The following is a 26970-nucleotide window of genomic DNA, read 5'->3' as shown; positions in this document are numbered from 1 at the left end:
TTAAAAGTAACTCATCAACAATCTCCCTGTCCTGCTGGAGATAACAGTCTTCAAATGAAACTATCTTCTAATGTCTACTATCAGATGGTAAGCTCTATAAGGGTAGAAATTATTTTTATCTAAATGTTATATCTAGCATAATTTTTTCATCATTGATTAGAGTACACAAAAGGCTACCACATGGAAGATGCCCCAGAAGACAGAAGTTAAGAACACTGGGTAGAATTTGTTAAGAGGCAAATTTAGTGTGATGTAAGGGGAAGAGGTCCCTAATAATTATGGCTGTCTAATAGTGGAACAAGCTACCTTAGCAAGCCTAGGGTTTATCATCATTGGAGTGAGGGGCTGGATAACCCCTCATGTGAGATATTGTCAGAGGCCCTTCTTATTCAGGTATTCAGGTTTGTACTAAATGACTTTCTCACCGAGACTGCATGATGAGTAGATGACGTTGAATTATGACAACAACAAAAATAAATTATATTTATACAGTGCTGTCAAGTTTACATAGAAAGTTAATTTAGGTCTTACAGAAACCATATCACATAGGCAATATAACTATTATCATCTTCGTTTTATCATTGAGGAACCTGAAAATCAGAAAAGATAAGACATGCCTAAGGTCACACAACTAATAAGTACAATAAGCAAAATTTGAACTGAGGTCATCCTAACTACTTGACCAGAACTCCATCTATTCCACCATTCTGTCTCTACCCATGATTTGAAGTGTCACTGAAAAAGGACGTGTAAGGGTGGGAGTCCTGGGTTGATGGCACCAGGTCACCTAGATATTCATTGCCTGATTTCTATACAAATCAGACCAAATGGCATATTTCATATGACCGATTCATCTGTAGTCATGTAGATAATCAGTATTTGTATAGTTAATATGATTAAAGATGTGTCCCATGAGAGTTTGCATCTGGAGTTCTCATATGTTCCACTGATTCATTGTAAAACATCAGTTTTCCTTTGTAAGAAATCTTTTACTTGGGACAGAATTATGAAGCTATATTTTCACATTTCCATAGCCTTAATATTGCTGTTATTACTCCATTATTACCAGCATAATTATCATAAGAATTATTCAAATAAATTGTCCTCCAGTGAAGAGGTTGAGTGAGCATGGAGTGGAATACAAATTTCGACTCAGAGCATAACACACGAAGATGGGAGTTGGATTGTTCCTAATTAGAGATTAGCCATCAGAATTAAGGAGCTCTATGGGCCAGACACGGTCCTATGATCTCTATGAGCTTTAAGAGGAAAAGAAAGTGTCAACCAGGGGGGAAAAGTCACATGATCTACAATCATTTCTGCACCAGCAGTACAGGTGGATTGTTGATGAGTCACTTTAAAGAGATTTTTTTTTCATCGTGGTTGAAAATAAAATATATTTTCCAAAATATAAAATAAGTCTGCACCACTAATTTTATATGTATATGATTTTGCATAATACTTTGCCTTTACATTTACAATGTGGCCTCAACTTGAACAAATGCTTACCTTCTTTAGGATTTCATCAATGTGAATCTGTTACAGATGAAAAGTTCTCCCTACCCTCTCTAATCCAGTGCTATTTATTCCATGTCTCTCCACAAATCCCCACAGAATATCTGCCCAATTTACTAGAGATCAACTCTTGATTCTTTTGATATCTCAGGAGTATCATTGACTATCATTCTTGATAGACAATGGATATATGTCCTTTTTCCAGTCATAAATATTATTAATACTGTCTTTTAACACTGTTTCTCCTTTGTAAGTAACTATTGGGAAAATGTTGCTGGTGGCTTATGTACACAAGACTTTCCATTTCTAGTTTTTATTTAATTTAGATTCCTTGAAGATGTTGGAATTCCATGCTTTGCATACATGTAATATCCTGGAAGAATATTGATATTAAAGAATCATAGCATTTTATAAAAGAAACCCCAGATACTATCTAGTCCAAACTTTACCTGAAAGGAAATGTCCTCTACATCACAACAACTGGCAACAAGTGGTCTTCCACCCCAACTTGAGAAGGCTTCTTGTGATGGGGAGCAGAACATCTGTACACATGGCCTATTCTACTTTTGGAATATGCTAAGGACATTTTCCCAAACATCAAGACTAACTCTGTATAGAATAGTGCCTAGCACATAGTAGGCACTTGTTTATTGACTGACTGCTTCTCTGCAACTTTCACCCACTGTTCCCAGTGCTGCTATCTGGAGGTTGAAAGAAAAATGTCAATTTTCCTTCCATATGACAGATCTTCAAATATTTAAGGATTACTATCATTCCCAGATGTCTTCTCTTCTCCCAGATAAAGCACTTTTATCTAATCACTCTAAACTCTCACTACCTGATCATCCTCCTTCGTAAATATTTATGACCTTCTTTGTCACTTAAAATAGAATGTAATGCTTAATGAGATAAGGTATATGAATCAATTTGCAAGCCTTCAAGTACTATATAAATGGCACTCAAGATATGGTCTGATCATGAGAAAATACAGTGGAATTGTTATCTCCCATATTCAATTCAACCAAAATTTATTAAGCCTTTAATGTGCCTCTTCTGGACACAATAAATTTCTCAATGCATTCTGATCGCATTAGCTTTTTATCCACTCCACTCATGATATTACTCAGTTGGTTTATATTAACCTTGCAGTTCATTAAAACCCCCAGATCTTTTTCTTTTTTAAATAGATTTCATTTATACTTTTGTTTTTACATCACCTAAATATCCTACTATATCCCTCCCCATTTCCCATTCTAAAGAGCCATACTTTGTATCAAAGATGTTTTTTTTAAAGAAAGAGGTGAAGAGGGAGAGAGGAAGGGTGGGGAAAAAAGAAAGAAATCAGTAAAACTAATCAATACTTCACGAAAATATGTTACATGCAGTATTCCACACCTGTGAATTCCAACCTCAACAAAGGATCGAAAGGAGGCACATGCAGCTTCCTATTTCTTTGAGGCCAACTTTTGATTTCCATTCTTTCATCATTGTTTCTCTTTCCATTTACATTATTATTCTTGTCATTATAAGTATATTGTTTTCTTAGCTTGGCTTATTTAATTTTGCATCAGTTCATGTAAATCTTTCCATTCTTTCCATTTTTCTCCGTATTCAGCATGCTCATTTTTTTTTTTGCAATACCATGATATTCCATTACATTCATGTTCCAAAATTTGTCTAACTATTCCCCAATTGAGGGGGCATCTATTTCATTTCTAGTTCTTCACCCTCATAAAAAGTGATGCCAAAAAAAGTGATGCCATAAATATTTGATCCTAAGATCTTTTTCACAGGAACTGTTATCTTGCCACAACCTCCAAATCCATCTACTCATATAATTTTATAGTTTGGGACCACTGCAGTACTGTATTATTTCCCTGTTGTGATCCATGTCTTTGTTGTTGGTTGTTTAGTTGTGTCCAACTCTTCACAACCCTATTTGGGGTTTTCTTGGCAAAGGTATTGAAGTGGTTTGTTATTTCCTTCTCCAGCTTATGTTACAAATGAGGAGACTGAGGCAAACAGGGTTAAGTGACTTGCCCAGGGTCACACTGTAAAAGTGTCTGAGGCCAACTTTGAACTCAATTCTTCCTGATTCCAAACCCATTGCTCTTTCCACTGTACTGCCTAGTTCTCCCTATTCTCTTATTATTTTCCTATGTATTATCTATCTTTAATACTTGTCAAGGATACACATATTGATAGACTAGATCTACGGACTGTATTTCTAGGCAATGCACATTTTTCATCCAGTTGGGTTTTTCTACTTAAACTGTTTCAAACTGCTGTGGAGGCTTTGTAGGGTTTGAGGCCTAATGAAATTAATGCCAGCTAATAGAAGCATTTAGAAAAACTCACCATCAATTAAAAATCCTCCTTTTGTTTGGACACTGTGTAGGATGACTTTAATGACACTGGAAGGCTTGGTAGGTGAACATAAACCATTTATACAGAAAAACCATGAAACAAATAAGTAGGAGTTCATTATTTACATTACAAAGGTATTCTTTACAAAAGATTCACTAGAGGTTTTCTTTAGATATAGCAGCTGTATGCATTTGTACAGATGTCTGCTTCTTTGGGGCAGAAACTGGAGGCAGAGAAATTTAAGTTAACGTGTTAGGACCCTCAACCAAAGCAAAGGCAAGCCGAGATGATGTTAAATCATCTCTGAAACTACAGCATAAATCAACAAAGGAAAAAGATAACATTTTCAAAAAATGTATTAACATTTTTTCAGGAACACAAACGTAGCATAAAGCCAACACATCTATGGTCAGCCTGAAACTATGGGGAATATAAAGATTCTCCCTTAGCAGCAATTTGAGAGAACATTTCTCCCAGCCCCATGCAGCCCTCTAGGGAGTTTTCCAACAGTCCAACCTTAAATACATGGAGGATCAGAACATGTATTAAATAATTTTAAATTCTAGTTCTTTACCATTACTATTAATACAGCGACTGCCTTCTATTATCAATGAGTCAAATTGTCCCGCTCAGTCAAATATCACTTTCCTTTTCCACACTAAAAGTCTGTTTTTAACTACCAAGTCCCATTTACTGTTGACTGACTTGGAAAATAACCAAAAAAATAAAAATCAAGCTTGTATCACACTTCCTTTTCTCATTCAACTCAATACTACTTGAAATTTTACCAAAGGCATTTGATACAGATATCTGCATAATCTGAACCACTTGATAATTTTTTTTAAGAGCCTAGGACAAGGTGAATGAAAACTTGAGTTCTAATGTTGTCTCTACTCTTGACTTGCCCCATGGCTTACAGTTTCCTCACCTAATATGGGCTAATAAAGCCTCCCCTAACATGTAGGGGTTGCTATTAAGATCAGATGCTTTCATTTAGTTGAATTAATATTTTCTAAGCTCAACTCGGACATCTTTTATATGTCCTTTCCTAATTCTACTAGCTGCTATACTGACTCCCCACTAAATTGGCTTATATTTATCTGCATTTGATATTCACTTATATATGTAATTATTACAGATTTTGTATACTTATATGTGTACACATTGTGTAGCTTATAAATGTCATCTTCCTTTATGGAAAGTAAGCACCTTGAGGACAGGCAGTATTTTATATTTTTCTCTGTATCCTTAGCACAATGTCCAGAATATCAAAAGTTCTTAATAAATATTTAGTGACTGATAACTACCTTCTGCAAGCAAACCATTCCACTTTTGGACAGCTCTAAGTCAGAAAGTTTTTCCTGACTATGAAGACTAAAATTGCCTTTTTGCAACTTCCACCCATTGTTTGTTTTGCCCTCTGTGATGAAAGAGACTAAATCTATGCCCTCTTCTACATGAAAGCCCTTCAAATACTTGAAGATAACTATCATGTCCCTCCTTTCTCCCTCCCAGTTTTCTCTTCTCAAGGTCAAATATCCCCAGTTCCTATAAAATAATCTTTATATTACATGGACTCAAGGTCTGCTTATACTTCTGTGGACCTTCTTAAGCCATGATGACAAAAATTGAATATAATATTCCAGATGAAGTTTAAAGAAGGCAAAGCCAACTAGGGTTATTACCTCCATGTAACTGGAAACTAGTAGGTCTCTCTTAAGGCAGGCCAGGATTAAACTCAGTGTGGTGACTTCTATAGCATACCGCTGATTCATATTGATAGAAAATGCACTAAACGGCCTATACCTTTTTTTGAATGTCCATTGTCTAATCACACCTCCCTCTTCTTATACTTATGAGGTTAATTATTTATACCCAATTGTACAACTTTACATCTGTTTCCATTGAATTACATCTTCTTAGATACAGTTCAGTGCTCTAGTCTATTGAGATCTGTTTGGAGCCTGACACTTATCCAAGGTATTAGCCATCACTCCAGGTTTTATGTCTTTTATAAATGTGTTGAGCATGCTGTATATGTCTTTAGCAGAGCCATTAGTAAAATTAAGAAATATAGAGCCGAGCACAAAATTCTGTACTGCATTGAAGTCAACTCTTGCTATGATGTTGTTGGCAATTGCTCTGAGTCCAGCCATCTAGCTAGTTATGAATTCATCTGATTATGTCATGGTTTATGATTCATATAGATTCATATCAAATTCATGTGATTATATTATATATCCATATAAATTCATAAGATTTGTATCTAAGCTATGGATCCATAGCTTTCCATATTTTTTATAAGAATAGCATGAAATACTTTATCAAACACTTTGCTAAAATCTAGGTAAAATATAACTATACCAATCCCCTCATCTACTAGCCTAATATTTCTGTCTAAAAGGGAAATGAGGTTAGGCATGACCTGTTCTATTTTTTTTACACTTAATTTTTTCCTCCATTACATGAAAACAAAAATTGCAAACATTAGTGTTTTTTTTTTATCTTGAGAGCCAAATTCTTTCTCTCCCCTCCCCCATCCTTGCCAAGGGAAGTGATTTTATATAGATTATAAATGTGCAGTGATGCAGAACATTTAACAACCTGTTTTTGATTGTTATTCTGGTTCCTTATAACCACTGCTCTGCTTTCTAGATACTTGCCAATTATTTCTTGAATAATCCATCCTGAAAATTTCCCAAGAATGGAAATCAAAATTATTGTAGACCTTGTTCTCTTTGCTTTTTTTAAAAAACTAGAATACTTTCTTTTCTCTAATTATGAGACACCTTTCTAATTTTCCATGATCTTTTAAGTATCACTGACAGTGCCTTAGCCATAATAACCTGCTTATTATTATGTTGGGTTTCCAAAACTCTCCTGGTCATTATTAATTTTTTATTTTATTTTATTTTATTTTTTTTGCAGGGCAATGAGGGTTAAGTGACTTGCCCAGGTCACACAGCTAGATCTGAGAATGGTGCTTTATCCACTGCACCACCTAGCTGTCCCCTCCTGGTCATTATTAATACAATCATTAGTGAAGATAACTCTGGTTTGTGAGACCATTGCTGTGGTCTTTTGCTTTTTGTTGTTGTGGGTGTTTTGTTTTTTTTTTTTTGCCAAGTCCAAAGTTGTTGCTTAAACTTTGCCACCTAAACAACTTAGTCATGCCCAACATTACTAATCAATACAAGTGAAATGCTTTCATAATTTAATAGTGGATAAAGCCCAGATGCCTAACAGGTAAGGATAAATCATTTTGGCCTGTGAATCACAGTTTTATCAGAGACTCAGTGGGATCATAATGTATTCTTTCAATCTGCTCCAAAGGTAGTAGCAGGAAGCTATTTTATAGATTTCTTGGTAATCTGAGCTGATGTTATACCTGTTACAGGACTTTTCCAATAAAATAGAAACACAGCAGGATAAAAAAGATACAAATGGTGTTTTTATACTAGTCAATAAAAGCATGACTCTGTAGTAATGGAAAATTTGTTCATGAATTGTGAAGTATCAGGAGCTCAGTTGGTATGGTATTAAAATAATTTGTGTCCTGCCATTGGAACATTTTTTAACATGCTGGCACGCACCTTTAATTTCCTAGATCCTCTGTGCATTTTTCCTCCCTTTTTGGGGGCAAAGAGAAAAAAAAGAAAGTCATCAAATTCAGTAAAACTTATTAAGAAAAAAAATTATCAGTCAACTATAGATATCTAATCAAAACAGCTGTTTGAATGACTCTTTAAACTATTTTATAAGCTATTACTTTTATCCAGGGAGAAAAATTTCAGCCTATCATAATCTAAAAGATCAGTTTATATTTAATTCTTGCCATCTGACTAAATGGAAATGAAACATTTTTATGTAAAAAATGCATTCCAAATGTGGATTCATAACTCTTCAGTGCTTCCAGCATTATATGTTGACCTACTTAAAGTAAAATGTAGTAAGGCAGTGAAGAACTCAGAAGAGTCAAGTATCTGAAGGCTGCACTGAAAGAAGGCTACATTTTGATGTAGCTCTTGCATCGTGGTGGAGGGATAAAAAAATAATAATAGCAATAATAGCAAATCTGACATTTATATAGCACTTTAAGTGTGGCAAAGCCCTTTACATACATTATATATTTAATAACTGTCATTTATATGGTGATTTAAGAGGTGTTTGTGTGTATTATAGAATCAAATACAATAATAAATATAGGGCTCTGCAAAACTTAGACATTATGTGTTAGCTGATATGATTGTTATTGTTGTTGTTGTTGTTGTTGTCATTATTTAGATTGAAGGGACCTTTGAGATCATCTAGTTTTATGTTCCCCCTCATTTTACCAGTGAAGGAGCTGAGGCTCACAGGTAAGATGACAGAGTCACCTAGGTGATGTTATTCTAAAACTAGCACTCTTTTCACTGAGCCATACTCTCTCCCTTCTAGTTCATTTGCTCCTTACAACTCAAGTGAGTGTACTCCTGGCACATTATTTTGATGCTAGCACTGAAAGGATCAAAATGTGGCCATTTGTACAAGTAACATCACCCCAATCTTTGCCACTTTGGCAGATAAAGTATGGTGCAAACTAATAGTAATTTTTATGCTGATATTCAGATGCTAAATAATGTCCATTTTACTGAAATCTAGCATTTACACCTTCAGTAATGAGAAATTAAATAATAGTTTCTAGAAATCAGAAGAACAGATTTCTTTTCTCATTGAGGATGTACTGTCATTTTAGTGATCCTGAGGCCATCTAGCACCACAATTAATTACAACTATTTACCCTCATGCTTGACCTGGGAAGAAAAATACAACTGTAGGGGCCCAGAGAGCATACAATGAAGGTTTGATGCCAAGAGTATGCCTCCTAGGTAAACGCCTTCCCTGCCATGCCAATCCTTTCTTGATTTCACAAGACCTTTAATAAAGCCATCAGAGAGTTGTGTTTGAGAAGTGGGTGCTATCTTTTTCCCAAGAAGAATCAATAGCACACTGGTAAATTTGAGCCAAGGACAGATAAATTCTTCCTGTGTGTTGCCCTTCTGTTGACTTGCCCAGGCACAAAGTGTAAGTCTCCTCACCAATCATTTTTATATGATGAGAATGCTTTAGGTGCCTACAAGCATATATCATGAAGATGCCCTCATAAAACTGTACTGCATTTTGAAGCGTTAATCAATATCACATACCCTATTCCCTCTTGGTGACTGAAACTATTCATTTAAAAACTTTTTTTTCTTTTTTGTGGGCTTCTTTCCTTGCCTTGCCTCTCTTTCATTTGGCCTATTACTTTAGGTATTAAGAAAATAGTTATTCTGCATTCAGGTATGGCAATGCCAAGGGAATAAAATTACTTCAAAGTCTCTTCTCTACAAGCTGATAGTGTTTGCTGTGTTTTTGGCCAGTGGAAATAATGCCATCCTGCTTCAGAGTGTTTACACAATTAACACACTGTTGAATATACAAACAGGAGTGGAGTGTAGTCAACATGCCACTGCAAACACATTCAGTACCACACATGGATAGAACAGCTCCTTGCTCAAGGGCAGCGTTTTGCTCAGCTCATTAGATGAAGAAATCTTGTCTTTGGTTAAATAGCTTGATTGAGACTTTTCTAAGAATTTTTTTTTAAATCAGTTTTAGACCTTGCAGGCTAAGTTCCCAAAATCTAGGCATCTATACCATGTTTCTGGAGGGCTTCATTCCCATGGATAGTTGGATAATTAAATGAATTTATGATTTCATCATATATCCGCTTATATAAAAATTATAACCCATCCATGTCTTTTTGTCTTGCATGAGTCTTATAGCCCTAGAAAATTATTAAAAATGAACTATTAAGGTATTTTAGAATGGCCCAACACACAATCCATTAGGACAATCCTTAATTGGGTTTACCATGTTTTATTTCTTCATTTTTCTCTTTGTGACCTTTTATGGGACCATAGGACTTGAAGTTAGAAGTAACCTTAGTCTTCTTAATCCAAAACTATCATTTTTTTCAGGTAAGGTCTCAAACACAAGTCCAGAGAATCTCAAAAAGTCCAATGACTTGTCCAAGGCCATACAGGTAACAAATGGTTGAGCCAAAATTTCCTCCAAGAGTTGAGTCTAAATCTAATGTTTTGGTTACTTTACTAAATGATTTCAAACAATCAACAAACATTTATTAAGCACCTATTATGGCCAGGTATTTTGCTAGTTACTCTAGTTTCACTTGCATTCATTATTACATTCATACTATTAGGTGGTTCTGAACTTCCTTGGAGGTTTTTGTCCATTCTATACCACTTGCTTGCTGCATTAGGCCGGCCCTACAGTTTTTATCTTAAGCTGTTTTTTTTTCTTCTGTAAGCTGCTTTAAAAGAATAAAAGACTACCTTGTTGCCTGAGAAAGACCTGGGTTCAAGTCCGAACTCTGATATATACTGGCTAGATGACTATCAACAAGTCTTTTAGTCCTCAATTTGAAGAATAGTTGCCCATCTGGATTATCAGCAGTATCTTCTTAAGAAGCTCTGAAGACAAAGGAAATCACAAATCTAGTCTTTTAAAAATAAAATCCAAAACAATTATCCAGTGAGTTTACATTATCTTCTTGAATTAATCAAACCATTATTGTGGATAATCCTTTTTTTAAAAAACAATGAACAAAGTGATAGCATAAGTCTATGTCTTATGAAGGACCCAGCAGAGTATCACCAGCTAATGAATGTCCTGATGCCTTAGGCTGTGTCCGAATATATAGAAATTAGTTTGGAAAAAATTAGCAACACAAATTCAGTCAAATAATTGTTATTTTTTAAAGTCCATTTCAAAAACTATCATGTAATACACTTACTAAAAATTCATGGTTAACTGAATTCTAAGCATTTTAGTTTTAGTTTTCATAACAGAGTGTGAATAAAAATATTCATTGGATAAATTCAATTTTGAAAGCAATAAAGTTTGTTTTCTATCTTTGCATCCCCTCTCCAACCCCACTTCTGATTTCCTTCTCTTATCCATGAGATTCAGTACTTTTACAGCATTCATGATCCTCTACTATGGTACTCTTTCTGGGTCTGCACTATCAGACAATGATGACATCACTTGGAAAACAACAACAATAATATCTAGCATACTTGTGTCATTTTAAGGTTTGCAAAATGCTTCACAAAAATTATTGAATTTTTTCCTCACAACAATCCTGGAAAGTAGGTGCTATTATTATTTACAGATGAGGAAACTGAGGCAGACAGAGGTTAAATGATTTAACCAGGGTAACACCCTTACTAGGGTCTTAGTTGGGATTTGAATTCAGGTCTTCTTGATTCTAAGTCCATTGCTCTATCTCTCCTAAAGTGAGGGTATTGAACTCAGTGGCCTCCTCCTACTGGAAATTGATAAACTCTTTTATTTTCAGACTAGGAAACTGGTTTTCAAAGTAACTGAGTCTTGCCAGTCACACGGCTAGTTAATAAATAAGCAAGGACTAAATCCCAAGTCTCTTGACTCTTACCTTTTATAAAGAAACACCCTTTGACTTCATTCACCTGAGTTGAGGTCTTCGGTGGTGCAAAAGGTAGGAAGCAAATAGGACTATAAGAAAATGAAACATTATAGTGATTCATGGGAACAGTCAGGGATCTGAAGACCTCATTCAATCCAATATGAAACATTTATTAAGCAGCTACCTACTATGTCACTATTTCAGTACAATTCAACAAACTTTAATTAAATGCCTACTCTATGCAAAGCATTCTGTTAAATATTAAGGTTATAAAAAATGAGAAATTATATAATCCTTGTCATGAAGGAGTTTGCACTCTAATGGGAAGCTATTGTTTGTCCTTTATTCTCAAAGAGAACCATGACATTGGGGTGATGTCATAACTTGCAGTGAATTGGATTTATGTGAGGCATTGGCTGTGCAAGGTCACCAACCTTACTCTACTCCAGAACCATCTGGATCCAATGGTGAGAGAGAGAGAAAGAGAGAGAGGGGGTGGAGATCAGGATGAGTGGAGATTGTCCCTGGATTCTTAAAGCGATTGGGGTTAGTGACTTGACCAGAGCCACATAGCTATTAAGTGACTGAAGGTAGTTTTGAACATGGGTCTTCCCAACTTCAGGGTCAGTGTTCTATCCACTACAACACCTAGCTGCCAATGGGAGGCTACAGCAAGAAGATAAACAAATGTGTCAAGGAAGAATGTTGTTGGTGTTCAGTTGTTTCAGTCATGTCCAACTCTCCATGACCCCATTTGGGTTTTCTTGGCAAAGATACTGAAGTAGTTTCCCATTTTCTTCTCCAGTTCATTACACAGATGAGGAACTGAGGCAAACAGGGTAAAGTGACTTGCCCAGGGTAACAAAGCTAGGAAGAATCTGAAGCCAGAATTGAACTCCGGAAGATGAGTCTTCCTGACTTCAGGACCATTACCTTATCCATTTTACTACTTAGCTGTCTTAAGGAAGAATGTAATAAGGACAAAAAAGAAATCCAGACAAAACACTGAAAGAACATATAATAAAGGAACACTTTTACTTGGGGGAGGGGGAAGAGAATCCTGGAAGGCTTCAAAGAAGCAATGTCACTTCAGCTACTTCTTGAAGGAAGAGAAAACTTTTAATGAGAGGAAAGCTAGAGATGGGATATACTAGGCATGGAGTTGAAAAAGTATGCAACAAGATCATATGCTTGTCCTCCTGTAGTTAGTCCTTTAGAGACAGTTATTTCTGGTAGAATATCTCATTGATAGAGTATGACCTTTTGAATAATGCATATTATATTGGACTAGGAGTCAGAAAGTCATGGTTGTGAAATTTAAAGTATGATCTTTGAAGTAAGACAGTAAAGCATAGTGTATAGGACATTAAGCTAATCTATCATTGTGGAAGGGTATTTAATCCCCATCTCAAACAATTCCTAGCTGTGTAACCCTAGACAAGTGACTAAACCTTATTGTGACTCAGTTTCTTCATCTATAAAATGAGGGGATTAGACTTAATGGCCTCTTCCAGTTCGAAATCAATGCACACCTCCATTTTCAGAGATGGAAATTCATTCTGGGAGTGCCTGAGACTTGAATGATTGGAACTAAATTTTTTCTGACTCTAACACCAACCTAGATCCACTATACTTACCATGATATAATTATAAATTTGCACAATGAAACCTCCAAACAGAAACACTGATTAAGTACTTAAATCATGTTAGTTAATGCTTCAGTCAATTTATTGTTTGAAAAGTGCCAACATGAAGATCTCCTAGTTTGCTTAGAGACTATTGACATCTGTATTTAAGTTTTATTTTTTTGTTCCAAAGAACACCTAATTTCACATTGAAACTTCTAATGTTAACGACATCTATCTGTACATGGCAATGAAAAGTTCGTTCTACCCCTGGCTTCATGTTTTAGAGAAAACCCCAAACTGACTCTTGACAGGATTTTTGAAGTAGACTGAGGACAGTCTTAAAAATAGAACTAGTTTAAATATTAATCCTCTGTTTGCTCATACTTAATGTATTTTACTCATGTTAATCTACACTGAAATATCACTTGGATTTAACATTGAACTTAACAGGAATCTATACACAACCATCAAATATTTAGGGGCTGTTTAGGAAAAGTAATTGGTGAAACTCAAAGCTACTATTTGTTCTGTTTGATTAATGTTTACCAGGTGGAAATTTTAGAACAAAATAATACATCAGTGCTCAGCACTCACCAGTCCTCATTCTCTTTATCAATATATTATCTGCTTCTTATTCTTCTTCTAATCATCTTCAGAAATGAAATACAATAATTTTTCTTTGAATTAAATTTTAATTTCTGAAATTATTTGAGTTTTCTTTGAAAAGGATCAGCTTCCTAATTGTCCACCTAACTAAACTTTTCTCGTATCTACTTTTTACCTCTCACTTGTCTCCTCCTTCGAGAGTCCTCAACTATTGTGGGGGGCAATAAAAATAGAAACAGAGAAGTCGGAGCATCAATCTCTGCTGCTAACTTAAACTTACTTAAAATGTTACTTAAACTCTGAGCTTCAATCTCCTCATCTAGAAGATGGGAAGTAGTCATTCTTCTCTACCTCCCATGGCTGTTGAGAGGATAAAATAAAATCATGTATATAAAAATTTGTAAGACACTATATAAATAGCAATTATTTTGTAAAGTAGTTTTAAACTTAAAGTCTATAGGTTTAAAAAAAAACCCTGTGATTTCATAATTTATGAAATAAACTAAGTTCTCCTAATGAAAGATATTCTGGAAATGCCAACTATCCCCTGATCTGTGGTCAGATTGGCAGTAGTACCTTTCACTGTCATTAGCTGAAATGTGGCTTTCCACTTAACAAGATGTCAAAAGCATTAAATTCAGGGTGAGTTGAGACTAGCAAGGAAAGCTAAGGACAACAAAATGGTTGGGTCTTGTTTGCTTTTTAACTATGTAGAGGAAGAGGAGAATCAAGGAAATCATATGTAGGACCTCTTCTTGAAACAGATCAGATATTGCTAACTAAAAGAGAGAAGGCTTTTCTTATTTTACTTGCTATCTCTACTATGGAGAATTGACTCTTGGACTGAAAACACAATTAAAATGATTAATAGAGAATTGACACCCAAGATCCGTATGGAGTTAGTGAAAGAATATTTAGTTGCTCTCAATAAATTCAAATCATGAATCCTTGGCACTAAAATGACTGGTAGGTGTTATTGCTGAGCTACTTTCAGTGATATTTGAATGATCAAGGAAAGCAGGAAGGTCCTACAGGGCAGGAGAGGGGCAAATATTCCAATTTCAAAATAGGGAAGGGGATAGACTAAAAAAAGAAAAAGAAAAATAGGCCAGTGAACTTGATTTCAATTCCTGCCTGGGGAAAATCTATATTATACCATCAAAGATATGCTTAATGAATATCTAGAAAAAAGGGAGTGATCACCAAAGAAAACTAATATAATTTCAACATTTTGTTTTGTTTTTTTTTTTTTTTGGTGAGGCAATTAGGGTTAAGTGACTTGCCCAGGGTCACACAGCTAATAAGTGTTAAGTGTCTGAGGTCAGATTTGAACTCAGGTCCTCCTGAATCCAGGGCTGGTGCTTTATCCACTGTGCCACCTAGCTGCCTAAAAACTAATATAATTTCAGCAGCATTAGGGTAACCTAATGTCACTTTGGGGTGATGTTACTAAGTAGCTAGACTTTTAGAATTCTGTACATAGTTTTTCTCAGGCTATTTCTATGGATATTATGGGGCGATATCAGCTGCATAATAATAAAATTTATAGATTTGCAACTGGTTGGATAGCAGTTGACTGCAGTTTGTCTGAGAAAAAAAAAGATATGCGGTAGCCTTGAAAACTCAATATGAGGGGCAGCTAGGTGGCGCAGTGGATAGAGCACTGGCCCTGGATTCAGAAGGACCTGAGTTCAAATCCAGCTTCAGACACTTAACACTTACTAGCTGTGTGACCCTGGGCAAGTCACTTAACCCCAATTGCCCCACAAAAAACAAACAAAACAAAACAAAACAAAATGAAAACTCAATATGAGACCACATTGTGATATAGCAGTCAAACAAGCTAAGGTAATCTTAGACTTTGGTGAGAGAGGCATGACTTTCGGAATAAAGAAGGGCTAGTCCCAATGTATTCTGCACTGGAAAAATCACACTCAGACTATTGTATTCCATCCTGGGTACTACACCGATGAGCTAGAATACATCCCTGGGAAGGCACCAATATGATGATAACCTCTGAATCCTGGACACATGAGGATTGGTTGAATAAAGTGAAAATACTTAATCTGAAAAAGAGACAGTGATGCAGTTTGGGTTTGGAGTAAAAAGAGTGGCATTATCTTCAAATACTCAGGCCGTCAAGTGAAAGAAAGATGATACTTGCACCGAGCAGCCATATAAATAAGAAGTAGAAACAATTTACAAAGGGGAAAATTTAGGACTGGTAAAAGAAAAACAATCTTATCCAAAAGTGGAATGGGCCACCTCAGAAATTAATAGGTTCTCCCCCACTGAAGATCTTGGGGCAAAGCCTAAATGATTAATTGTCTGGGATGTTAAGGGACCCTATTTCATGTATGGGTCAGAGTTCAGCTGCCTGTTGAGGTTCCTTCCAACTTAGAAATTCTGTGGTTATATGAAAAAAGTACCTCTTATTTCTTCCAACATTAACACATTTATCTAATTGTGTTTACTGTCAACTATGCTAAAACCTTTCTCCCAATTACTTCTCTCTTGAGTCATTCTTTGCTTCCTTCATTTTCTTTTCACCACCAAATGTCAACAATGTTCTGTCAGTACTACACCCTTTTCTCTTCTTTTTCTTCATTCTTCCTCTGGACAATTTTGCCCACTACCACATGTTCAACTATTATCTCTATACCTGAACCTTCCTGATGAGTTCCAATCTCCCATTTTCAACTCCTAATTGGACATTTCCTCCTGAACATCTCATAGGCTTCTGAGATATCCATATGTCCAAACCAACCCTCATTGTGTTGAATTCCAAATGGGTTCCAACCTTCCTCTGTTCCTTACTATTATTAATGTAGATTGTTGCAAATACCATTATGATTCTTCTTAGAGAAAATGATTATAAGTCAAGAGCTAGAAGGGACCGCAGAGGTCATCTAGTACAACCCTCCCATTTTATAGATGAGGAAACTAAAACCCATGGAGGATCAATGAATTTTCCAGGATCACAAAGGAAGTACACATCAGAGATAGAATTTGAATCTGGGGTCTATGACCACACAGCGAGTGCTGTTATCCATTGTGTCAATAATAAACCTTTCAAACAAATCCCAATGAGTTCTCCTGGACTTGTATGATATCTGATTTCTTCTGAAACCTCTTGGGATGAACAATTTGTTTCCAAACTAATCTCTTTATCATTCTGTTGATTGATGTTTCTGGGAGTGATCTCTGGTAGTCCTTTTCTCCACATTACATCCTCATCCATAGAAATTTTGTGAGTAGATAGTTCTCAGGTAGTTTCAAGTACTTCTTGAAATCTAGTGAGTTAGAAGACTAGGCAGAAATAATGTCCTAAACAATGTCCTTTCACAGAGTGAGAAGCAATTATTCTCTGATGCTAGAAGAGGTAGAAGGCAAATGGTTTGGGGTTGTTTGAAAATCTATTTATGTTTTGCAAATATATATGTATATATATACATATACATGTGTGTGTGTGTTTATATGATATTCTATAAATGTATTTATATTTATATATGTATATATTAAAATTCTTGTAAATTTTCAATTGATTAATGTTCCCGATGCTTAGATTATTCTATGAATTTCAGTGACTTCAACTATCAGTTCATACACATAAAGTGTCAGTGAGTTATGTCATAGCTCATTCAGTGCTTTTGTGGTAAGCCGTGCTTCTTGCAATGCACCCCTCCTTCAAAAACAGGGTATCTACACACATATAAATCTCAAACTGTTTTCGAAGGAAGGGATGCATATGCAGATCTCTTAGGCAAACCTGCAAACAACCATGTGCCATCCTAGACAAAAAGGGAATTTAGAGCCAGAGGAGTGAGTTAAAAGAATACTTCTGAAAGTATTCAATGAAATTTGAATACTATTTGGGGTATTTTTATTTTGGTGGGGCAATGAGGGTTAAATGACTTGCCCAGGGTCACACAGATAGTGTCAAATGTCTGAGGTCCGATTTGAACTCAGGTCCTCCTGAATCCAGGGCCAGTGCTTTTTCCATTTCTCCAACTAGCTGCCCCCTGAATACTGTTTTTTGTTTGTTTGTTTTTTGTGAGGCAAATTTGAACTCAAGATGTCCTGAATTCAGGGCTGGTGCTCTATCACACTGCACCACCTAGCTGCCCCTGAATACGGTTTTAAAAGTATGTAGGGACATGCAAAGAACCTATAATTTCAGCAGTGTAGGCAGCTTTACATAAGGGAACTTTCTCCACTTTTGACAGGAGGAGACTTTATAGGTTGTAACTTAGTGGGTAAATCAGAGGCAAACACATAAAGAAGTTAAGTGATTTGATCGAGTTCATGCAGCTGATGTTACAAGCAGGAACTGAACCGAGTCTTCCTGACTCCAAGGCTCACCCTTTATCTACTGAGACAGACAGACAGAGACTGAGATAAAGACAAGAGACACACAGAGACAGAGATCCCATATTATGTATTTGAAAGAGTATTTAGTATAGTTTCCTTTGTAATTCTATGTATTTAAAAACTTTTTTTCTGAAAAGTCCATTAGCTTTACCCAATTAACCAAAAGAGGTGGGCATGTATGCATTTGCATACACATACCTGTGAGCACGGATGTGCGCGTGCACACACATGTTAGGAATGCTGTTCTAGGAAGTGTCTAATTGGTAGTATTCTTCCCAGCTTCTTAGAAGGATAATGTATGAGATGGCTAGAAAATTAGCTAGAATGCTTGAAAATTGGAATCTGGAGACATTTAAAAACTTATATCTTATTCAACAAGAGCTAATCAATGAATCAACAAAATACGAAGTATCTACTTTATGAAAATTGCTAAGGAGAATAAAAAGTAAGACAGATCATGGTTATGCATCTTAGACTTGTAAGCTTGGGTGTCACTTCAGCTTCTTCATTTATAAAATGAATTTGCTAAACCAAGTGATCTCCAAGTAGCTTTAAAATGACTTGACTCTCTATAGCAATTTTTATTGGGAAGACCAACTCGAAGTTAAGGCAGATTTGTCACAGCTGACTAGATGGCAAGTCTTGGAATCAAGAAGACCTAGGGGTCAGATGGCTCCTTGCCCTAGTTATTTAACCTTGGTCAAGCCATTTAACCTTCATATGCTTCAGGCAACTTCCTAACACTTTTCTATGAAGAAATGGTGTATGGACAGTACGGATTTCTCACACCAAGGCTAAAGACCTAATGTCATTGTAATATGATGCTAAGGATTTTTTAGAAAATGGAATAGTTGGGGGAAATACCTTAACTTGAAGCTGATTTTTTCAAATGTATATGTATTTTTGCAATAGCTAATATTGTCATAATAATGATAATAATTCATTTTCTAACATTTTAGCTTTTACAAATTGTTTTCCTCACAACAACCTACAAGTAAATAGTATATTTATCTACATATTACAGGTAGGGAAATTGAGTCTCAAAGAGATTAGGTGATTTATCTGGGATCACACAGCTGATAAATGTTGAGACCAGGAGATTGGGCTGAAGATTTTATTCTCTATTATTGGAATTTTGAAGGTGATGATTTAACATGTGCTTCTCCAAAAATCATCCCTTGCAATGACTACTTCTATGGCTAAGTCAAAGAATCATTCTTTAGATTTGATCTGGTGACTGTATCAGTTGATGTCATTTATCAGAAATGGGGAATTTCATGTAAACCCTGCTTGCATTTTCAGAAAACTGAAAGGACTGTAATTTTCAACTTAGGCCAGCAAGCTAAAAGCAAGCATCACCACATAGAGTGGCCTTTGTCTTTCTTGGTGAGTACAGATCTCCTTGTTACTTTGCTTTATTCTGATTTTAAAATATTGCTTTCCATTGGAGAACTGAACTATATATTTGGTTGTACCAATATATACCAATCTGGGTATTGTTCTTGAGTTACAGATTACAAGGGCCAACTGACTACAGTGTCATCTCATTTCTCAAGAAAATTGTTTATTCTCATATTCCTAAGGCACCAGTTTTTATTCCTTTGCAAAGTGATCCCAATTAGTAACTACCTGTAAAAGAAATAACAGTAACTAAAGATCTATTTAAATTCTTATATAGCCTTCCTCATCTCAAAGAAAGAGAACTTCCCATGTTTGACAGGGTGATAAATGGTACAAAGGAAACTATTCAGTAACTCAGGCTGAAATAAAGTAGATATTAAGTAACCTACAAGAACAATACAGGACAATATGAAAAATAGAGAATGCCTTATTTATTTCTTATTTACTTCATGTAAAATATATATACTGTTGGCAGGTTTCCTTGACTTATATCAGTCTTCTGTAGTGGAAACATAACTAATTTTCCAAAATTGAACAATGGTTTTTAAAAATGTATCCTATTTTGGGGGCAGCTAGGTGGCACAGTGGATAGAGCACCAGCCCTGGATTCAGGAAGACCTGAGTTCAAATCCGGTCTCAGACACTTAACACTTACTAGCTGTGTGACCCTGGGCAAGTCACTTGACCCCAATTGCCTCACCAAAAAATAAAAAATGTATCCTATTTTACTATTTGTTGTTGTTTAGTCAATTGGTTGTTTCCATCTCTTTATGACCCTATTTGGGATTTTCTTGGCAAAGATACTAGAGTGGTTTGCCATTTCCTTCTGCAGTTCATTTTAACAGATGGGGAAACTGAGACAGAGTCAAATGATATTCACAGGGTCACACAAGCTATTAAGTGTCTAAGGCTGGATTTGAACTCAGGTCTTCCTAACTCCAGGGCCAGCATTCTATCCACTATGCCATCTAGCTGCCCATCTGTTTTACCATACCTATTATTACTTACTAATTATCATGACCAAGTTTGACCCCAGAGAAGAGTTGAAAAAATAAACCATCCTCCCCTTTTTGCAGAGATGGGAGACCAGGGGAGTAGAATGTTGCATATACTATGAAGCATGATTGATGCATTGATAAACTTTTCTGAATTGCTTTTTTATTTTTAAAAAAATCTATTCATTGTTCACAGGGTAGAGGCAAAGGAGGGATATATTCAGAAATGAAGGTGATTTGAAAAAAAAAATTCGTAAAAATAAAATTAACACCAAAAGACTTGGACTCACCCTGCGGGATACAACAGTAACTAGATGTATGATGGTCTTATCATTTAGTATAGTGCCTGGCATATAGCAGTCACTTAAATGCTTACTGACATGTTTCAATGATATGATACAAACTAGGGAGGGCCTTTTCTCTAAAGTTAGCTTCCTAGTTCTCTTCTAAAAATCAGTTTCTACCTTTTTTATCTTTAGAGCTACAAGAATATCTTACTTGCCCATTTAAATGAGGCAACTAATATTTGATCTCTAAGACTGCTCTTACCCATGTAACTGTCCCCCATATTATATCAACCCAGTTTTGTCTTTTGTGCTCCCTTCTAAACTGGTAGAACCTAGGTTTTCTGAGTTCCCATCCAGGGCTTTCCCATGTCACCATGATGCTTCAAAAGTTGTAACAGATGTTAGTTTCTGATCTGTTTTTATAAGAATGCCCTCCACTTGAACCACTGCAAAGCATCAGGTACAAAAATAATACTCTCATTAGACTGCAAAAAGCAGCAGCAAATAAAAACAACAAACTATGTTCATTTGAAACTGTGACTAACCATGCCAAATAAATTATTAGGTAGTTATCTGGGCAACTCCATTAATGTAAATCCAAAATCAGATCATTTAAATTTAAAATGATTAACTTAATGGAGAAAAGGAATGCCAGGGTCCTAAGACTACTTACTCTGTGTGTGTGTGTGTTTTAATTTAATTTTAATTTTTCTATTGTTATTGATACCAGTTTGGGGTAAGCATATATTACTTTATTCATATTATGCCAGTAATGGGTTGATCACGTGTCTCCCTAATTTCTCATAGTCTCAAGCCACATAGTATTGAAAGCAGGGAGAGAGCTTCAGCATGCCAGTTAGCGAGAGCAGGAGAAAATCCCCAGAAGACTTAGAAGATCTCATGAAGACCCATGCTGTCCTAAAAAGAGAGAGAGAGAGAGCACCTCTAAAACCCCAAAAAGCCCTTTCTTGGCATCTTCCAAGGGTTTTTGTCCTGTTTTGACAGAGGTAGATCATTATACATTGATTAAAGTTAATTGGTTAGCATCATTGAATTCCATTGGTTGAGGGTGGTCTCCATTAAAATGAACTCTAGAGATGACATCAGGGAAAAGAATGCAAAGACCCTCACTCAAGTAGCTTAAGGCAAAGTCTATTATCTAGGTGTGGTTTAATGCCATCAGTCCTTCTCTGGCATAGACAAAAGAATCTATCTCTATTTTGTTCCCTTGGGTTTGTCCTAGATGAGATTTGATAAAGTTTCTCAAGTTGGGGGGGAAAGAGGACTGAGAAACTGATCTCTGGGTCCCCCCAAGAAATCCATTATTAATAATTATTTTCTCACGTTACTGTAAAAATCTGGTGACGCATGACACAGAAACACCTGAGAACTTAGAAAAGAGGGAAATGAGAACCACAGTGATGGTGTGCCATGGACTTTGTTAGAGAGAGAAGGAAAGGCATTGCTGCCCTTGGATACTGTGAAGACACAGGGAAGAACTTGTGCTCATTACATCATGCCTTCATAATGCAGGTAATCCTAAATTCCTTCGCAACTTTCCTGTGACACCCCCTCCCTTCTACCTTGAGACATTAGTTTGAAAAACGCTATAGTAGCAATGCTGTGCCCATGAAGAAATATGACAGAAGAGATGCCTTCTGATAGAACAGGAATATCTATCTCCATCATTCCTTCTCCCTCTCCCCCTCCTTCTCTCTCTCTCTCTCCTCTCTCTCTCTCTCTCTCTCTCTCTCTCTCTCTCTCTCTCTCTCTCTCTCTCTCTCTCTCTCTCTCTCTCTCTCTCTTTCTCTCCCTCCTTTCTTCTCCCTCTCTCTTTATAGTCTGTATCTATATAAATCTATATATAACATTAAATTGCCTTGTGTGCGATACCTGATTTCTGGGGGCTCAGTTTCCTCATCTGTAAAATAAGGAGCTAAGTTAGTTGATGTGTAAAGTCTTTTCTGGCTCTTTAGTTCTCTGGTTACTACAAAGAGTATTTCTCTGCAGGCAAAACTGTGTGCTCCACCTCAAAGTGGAAAATCGTTTAGAAAAGGACTCAATGGCTCCTTTGGTCCTCCTTTCATTCCTCTACTCTTGAAAGGCTGGGATTTGTTTGTATTACCATTATTTTTGCCTCCATTTCTATTTTCCCTTTTCAAATTATGGGCTTGCATCAAAATCTCATATTAATTGACCTCCCTGGACCAAGAGCTAAATTGCACACACTCAAATTCTGACTTTATAGGATCGTAAAGTTAGAGATGAGAAAGGCCTATTAGGTCATGTTCTCCACTCTTTGCTAACACCAAATTGTTCCCTGATGTCAGCTTTCCTCTTAGCTAGTTTTAAATGTCCTTAGTGATGCTGTGATTCAACCACACACAAAAATAATAATAATAATATTCCTAACAACGCTGCATTGCAATAACAAGTACCTTTATTTGAGGAAGTTCACATTACCCTTCAGATACTCTGCCAGATCCTACCTTTGAGTCAATTACTCCACAAGAGTAAAGCAGGTCCTTTGGGATATATGTTTCCAGTAGGACAGATAATTCTTAGTAAATAGTACCCTGGCAAGCCAACAGAAGTGGAAAACACTAAATGGTAGGGACCCAGGTGTCTTTTAAAAAGTTAATTCATTTCCCAAACATGAATACCTCCCAAACATGGAATATTCAACTCCTAAGTCAAAACTAGCCCAGATTTGGAACATGATTCTGAAGATTTGTGTGACTCATTTATATCTAAATTTTACATGCCTCAAATATCTAAATTAATAATTATTAAACTACAATCTACAACTAAACTGAAATCTATAGGACCATATTGTCATGCAAGGAGTCACAAATTTGGCTCCAGAGCTACAGACCTGCCAATCTTATCCAAGATCAAAAAGAGCCAATCCTGAGTTCACAAGAATGTTTCATAAGTGGAAAGGTCTAGTTGACTGATTTTTCTGTTTAATTGACTGAAAGACTCCTAAACAATACAAATTTTTATGTTTTAGCCTTTCTTGTTAAAAATAGTCCTGGGGCAGCTAGGTGGCACAATGGATAAAGCACCAGCCCTGGATTCAGGAGTACCTGAGTTCAAATCCTTCCTCAGACACTTGACACTTACTAGCTGTGTGACTCCAGGCAAGTCACTTAACCCTCATTGCCCCACCAAAAACAAACAAAAATAGACCTAAAATGGATTACCCCACTTTCCTACTTTAGAAAGTATACTCCTGGGGCAGCTAGGTGGCGCAGTAGATAGAGCACCAGCCCTGGAGTCAGGAGGACCTGAGTTCAAATTTGGCCTCAGACACTTAACACTTACTAGCTGTGTGACCCTGGGCAAGTCACTTAACCCCAATTGCCTCACTAAAAAAAAAAACAAAAAAACAAACAATAAAAAAGAAAGTACACTCGTGGCAAACAAAACAAAACAAAATACCTTCTTAATATCCATTTTCATTATGTAATATATAGTAAGTGAAGAGGATGTCAAAGTACAATCTATAACTATTCCATAGATCAAGATGTAGATGGTATACAACAGGGGTTCTTAAACTTTTTATACTCGTGACCCCTTTTCACCTGAGAAATTTTTATGCAACCCCAACTATACAGGTATATAAAATAGACATACATAACATTTTACTGTTGCCTAATCTTTTGCAACACTCACATTCAGTTACAAGACCCCATATGGGGTTGCAACCCACAGTTTAAAAAGATAGGGTATAGAAGCTTGGGCTGAGATCCAATTTTATGGGGACTGTTAATGATCCATAATTATTGCTATTAATTTAATTTCAATTCACCTCAATTTCCTCCTTATCACTGTTTTCTCTCTTATTCTTTTTTTTTTTTTGTGAGGCAATTGGGGTTAAGTGATTTGCCCAGCATCACACAGCTATTAAGTGTCAAGGGTCTGAGGCTGCATTTGAACTCAGGTCCTCCTGAATTCAGGGCCAGTGCTCTATCCACTGCGCCCCCAGCTGCCCCTGTTTTCTCTCTTATTGAACCCTTCAGGCTTTTTGTTGCTGCCTTGCCAATATTTCCATATCATTTCTCCCCAACCTGCCACTCAATAATCGTTTCTTCTGCAATTTTCCCTCTTCCTCTTCCCCTTCCATTTACATTGGTTTCTATATATCCAATCCTGACTTTTCTCCTAAGCTCCAGACCGATATTTCCAACAGTCTGGTTAACAGTTCATTTGCTGTCCAGTAAGCACCTCAAGGTTAACATGTCTAAAAGTTTAGCTTTCTCCCAAATCTGTCTCTCCTTCTGGCTAATTTATTTCTGCCAATGGCACCATCATTTCCTCCAGCCATTCATGCTCTAACCTTCAGTAAGATGATCTTCTCCTCATTTCTCAATCAGTTGCTACATCCTGTCATTTCTATCCCTTCAGTATCTATCCCATCCGTCCCCTCATTCCTATTTCCACGCTACCCCCTGAGTGGGATCCCTTATCACCACTTGCCTAGATTGTTAGCATAGCCTCCGAATTGTTATTCCTACTTTCTCTTCATTCAGAATATTCCTTTTTGATGAATCTTCATAGAATCACCAAATGTTATAAGATATAAAAGGGCCTAGTGATTATCAATTTACAGAATAACAGATATTGAATTGACCCTAACATTCATCTATTACAGTAATAGTAATCTAGTCTCTACAATGCCTCATCAAGCCTCCACTTAACAACTTTCAAAGAAAAGGAATTTACTATCCACTGAAAGTTCCAATACTGCTTTTGAATAGATGTAGTTAGGAGGTTTTTTTCTTCATATTAACTCCAAAATCTGGCCTGTCTCTTACTTGAACTTCTAATCCTGTCCCCTGAGAATAAGCAGAACAAATACTTGAGAACAGTTAACATCATCCCTAAGCCTTCTCTTCTCCAGGTTCTCTAAAGCAAAGTAAGATATTAGTAGATTCTATCTGCCTACTAGACTTTAAGATGCCACCTAGGTTACAAGTAAGTATTATCTGTGAAAAGTTATATTGAACACTTTGCAAACATTAAAGTACTATATAAATATTGCTTGTTATTTACTGATATGAAAATGATAGTGGTGCTGTTGATGGTAGGGATTTTGTCTTATCTTTGTTTCTCCACCAGCACATAATACAGCATTCTCCACAAGCAAGTGCTTAATAAATGTTAGTTGAAATGAAATGAATTGGTTTCACCAATTGGTTTTATTCCAGCACTAACAAGACCAGGTTTTTATAGCTCCTTGGTTCACTTACCATTGATAACATCCTTTTTCAACCCTGATTACACAGTTGCAGTTATAATAGAATGATGGTGGGGGAAAGGTTAACAAATTGATTTATGTTACAGCCATGTGAAATCCATGCTCTCCATGTTACTTCCCATATTGCTAGCACTGGAGGAAGGAGTTTGTGATAGCAGTAGAAAGGAGACAGAAAGAATAACATGTACCACAAACACAAATAGCCTTAACTCAGCCTCACCTCTTCCTGTAAATAATTACACTACCCTGATCTTTTCCCCTCAGAAGATTTACACCTTCCTTGCTCCTTATGCCCTCTTTTCTCCCCTTCCCATACTTTATCCTTTATGCACAAACTTTTTAAGAATAATAGATCTTGGGGCAGCTATATGGCGCAGTGGATAGAGCACCGGTCCTGGAGTCAGGAGTACCTGAGTTCAAATCCGGCCTCAGACACTTAACACTTACTAGCTGTGTGACCCTGGGCAAGTCACTTAACCCCAATTGCCTCACTTAAAAAAAAAAAGAATAATAGATCTCAAAGACCTATGGAGCCTTAGGAGAATGGAAATAATAAACACTTATTAAGTTCCTGCTATCTGCCAGGTACTATACTAGAGTGTTTTACAAATATTATTTTATTCCTCCCTCCAAAAACCCTGGGAGATAGGTATCATTATTATCTTCATTTTGTAATTGAGGAAACAGAGGTAAATGGGGATTAAATGACTTGCCCAGGGAGACATAGCTAGTGAACCTCTAAAACTGAACTAATGTCTTCCTGACTACGGGTTCAACATTTGGTAGAGTATATAACACCTACCTGGCTTAGAACCAGCTAGCATAATCCTTTCATCAGACAGATGTAGATACTGGGAATGATAAATTAAGGGATTTGCCAAGTGTCACAAAAGTAGCAAATGAGAGAAGCTGGAATTCAAACTGTGGTCCTCTTGACTCCAAAGCAAATGTTCTTTTTCCTGCATCACAATTCCCTACGGACTCTCTTGTGAGCCACAGAAGACTTACCCCATGGCCACCAACCACCTTCACTGGGTAAAGCTGAAAG

General features: G+C 36.4%; 1 protein-coding gene across 4 annotated transcripts in view; it reads left to right on the top strand.

The window, feature by feature from the left end:
- The window catches only part of CELF2 (CUGBP Elav-like family member 2), a 1044777-nt gene that overhangs the window by 293877 nt on the left and 723930 nt on the right, over nt 1-26970 (top strand). For 2 of the 4 annotated variants that reach the window (XM_043965374.1, XM_043965375.1), the window contains exon 3: nt 19279-19362. The exons of the other annotated variants lie outside the window; for them this stretch is intronic. The gene's annotated coding sequence lies outside the window, so the exon portion shown is untranslated. The remainder of the gene's footprint in view (nt 1-19278; nt 19363-26970) is intronic. 4 annotated transcript variants of the gene reach the window in all.

The sequence above is a fragment of the Dromiciops gliroides genome, chromosome 5 (genome assembly GCF_019393635.1).
Source record: "Dromiciops gliroides isolate mDroGli1 chromosome 5, mDroGli1.pri, whole genome shotgun sequence".
Classification (NCBI taxonomy): Eukaryota; Metazoa; Chordata; class Mammalia; order Microbiotheria; family Microbiotheriidae; genus Dromiciops; species Dromiciops gliroides.
Note: the sequence above shows the minus strand (reverse complement) of the source record. Positions and strands in the feature narration are given on the sequence as shown.